This window comes from Anneissia japonica, unplaced genomic scaffold (assembly GCF_011630105.1).
Source record: "Anneissia japonica isolate Jap-2015-1 unplaced genomic scaffold, ASM1163010v1 scaffold287829_len2072220_cov186, whole genome shotgun sequence".
Lineage (NCBI taxonomy): Eukaryota > Metazoa > Echinodermata > Crinoidea > Comatulida > Comatulidae > Anneissia > Anneissia japonica.
This window is the reverse complement of record NW_022716075.1, coordinates 412,720-415,781: the sequence shown is the minus strand read 5'-3', so window position 1 is coordinate 415,781 and position 3,062 is coordinate 412,720.

Here is a 3,062-nt window from a genome sequence, read left to right as displayed (position 1 = left end):
ATATATATATCACTTTATTCATTAAGACATAAAAATATACAGAATGAAATAAAGGAGAAATATTTACAAGCATAGGTCAAGTTTGGATCACAGAAATGCAAGGCATAATAATAGTTATATCTTTGATAACTACAATAATAGAAGTATAATATAGTAATATAGAAAATAATTCTAACAATAACAATCATAATAACAGCGGTAACTATAGCAATATTAATGATAGTTAGGCCTATATACATAGGCCTCTAATATAACATATCAATAATAATAATATCGTAACTTTGTTTTATTGTCTAAATATTCAAGAGCTTTTAACGTCAATATTATCATAGTAAATTATAAACAATTAACAAAAAAAACAAAACCCCAATAAATACACAATAATAATAAAAATGATAATGATGATTAGGATGTTAATAATATTATAGTCCATACTATTTTTTTTTTAAATCTAAGAAAATCCCTGTTGATTTAATATAGTTATTGTACACGATTCAATTGATTTTGCCAAGGTACTATAACAGTTTCTATCTCTATTTAGGCCTATCAATGTATTCTATGCTACGATTTTTAAGGAAATCGTTTATCATGAAACATATCCTAATTATTGAAGGTCTGACACCCTCGTTACCTACAGTAAATATGCTAAACCAGATATTATAAGATAGTGTAATACATACTCCAAGTATCGAAATGCACGCCATCGTGTCGGGATTCAATATATCGACATTAATTATGCCATCATTAGGAATGATGATGACAAATATGTTATAATAGATATTATAACAAAACAGCAATGAGTATACTTTGTATTTAACTTTCAACAAATGTTTAGAACTAACGTATGCTTCTGTAGAAAGAAAGTTTAAGACTTACCTGAAACACACCGTGGCTCTTAGTTATAAATAATTTGAAAAGCTTGTTTAATTTAACAACTCGTATCCGCTCTAGAATGCTGAATAACCGAATAACACTTGACATGTGATGCAAGGCTAAACTCACCATGAGAAAATCTGCTAGTACCGTGGCCTAGCCAAGCAGCGAGCAACAAGTGGCTAGTTAAGTTGGCTTTTCAATTGCATCGAACCTCAGAAAGCTATTAAGTTGCACAGCCACGTTGTGGATGTATTCTACGGAATTTCGATCGACAATTCATGCATGCTTCTTTTTTATTAACGTTTGACTACACGATATTAAACTCTAGGACTTGTGATATTGCGGTTTAATAAGTTGCCGTCTCTCATCTTTGCATCGTATTGTCTGAGGAAACAGTAATTGTGATGTCATCAACCAACCGGGATTAAGATTTTTCAATTTCAGTTTCAAGGGGTTGTCGTAACCATTTCACTTATCCTCCTGAGCTAAATTATGCCATTTATTTGTATGTATTTGTATTATTTGCTTATCAACCTTTTCCTTACAACATCACAACAATGATTTCATCGTTGATGCAATTAGTACAGTATAATTTTTACTTTTTTTAAAAGTAATGTTTATTTGTTTTAGTTTGGGCTGTTAAAACCTCTGAATTTGTTTTGTCAGTCCTTTTCTATTTCTTTGTTTTTGTGCTCGTTGATATAATACTGTAGGCCTATTTATTTGCCTATTTGCTTTTGAAATAGGAAATATTATGAATTGAATTAAACAAAGTAATTGTAGGGTGCGCTATAATACTGTCTTTAGACTTCCTTTAATGGGGTCTTATACAATGTCTGCTGGCATTTCCAGGTAATTTACGTCAGTTTCAATTTCCCCTTTAATATTGTTATATACTTACCATGTGTGTTTTGTTGAATAATAGGCCTACTGCCAGTTTAAAAATAGACATTTTTATAGGGTTATATTTTATGAAGTTAATAATATTGTTGCTCTATTACCCTTAGGCCCTTATATTTAAACAATAATGTAATGCCCCAATAAAGATTTTTTATTGCTAATAATTATTTATCTACTCACTAAAGTCATCTTCATGCGGTCATGTAGAAACCCCACGTATTTGGCTCTAACTTTAACATTTGATCTTATGCGTTTTGCTTGGATTACCGTATAAAAGATGACATTAATTTAGTAGCTAGAGCTCCCCTGCTTTAATTTTTGTTGTTATTAATATTATTATTAGTCTTACTGCTAATATGATGATGATGATGATGGTGGTGGTGATGATGATGATGATTATGATGATGATGATGATGATAATAATAATATTAATACCATATTAAACAATCTGAAGTATCGGTTTGTTGTTAATATATGCAGTTTGTATGCTTCCAAATCTTTTCACTTTTATCGGATTTACTGAATATGCTTCCATGCTCCATGCTAGTTTTTAATTATAAAATGAAATAGACATCATAATGCTCCAAAAATCTGTGACCTGCTTTTCGTACTCTGATGGAACAGATTGCAGTACATACTGATAAAAATTGAGTACAGGTGTAGTACTTATTGATTAATGTCAGCTAATACAACCCTGAAATGTAAACATTACGCAAATGTTATCGTTTAGGCCCGATTCATACTATTTAAGACGCGTAGTAGCGTTGATTGCGTATTTGTCAACGCGTCAAATTGCTTGTGAACATATTTTATATCCTAATTTAGAAGATGACACTAGCCTACATCTTCGTAAATGATTGCAATTATTTTGTTAACATTTCACGGTTAATGTGATATGCTTATATCAACAATATTCTAATGGAATTAAAAACGATTTCATATAACACTTTTGTAAGATACTTAGGTAAGAGGTTTACTCAGTAACCCTAACAATGGATCAGTTTAAATATAAATAACACTCATCAACAATTACAGTTAATATACAATGTTTAGACACGAACATTGAGAAAGCAAATCATTTTGTAAAACAGGTAATGAATAAGCGGGTACACGCTTCCATTAAGCCAACCTATACTATTAGCATTTAAATGCGTAGTCACATGAAAATAGGAACAATACCATGCCATTAATAACTGTAATGAAATCTGTGAAAGTAATATGAGATATTTGTGTGTACTTTTAGGAGAGAATAGCACTCGCTATTCAAACGAGGTTTAGATAGGAAA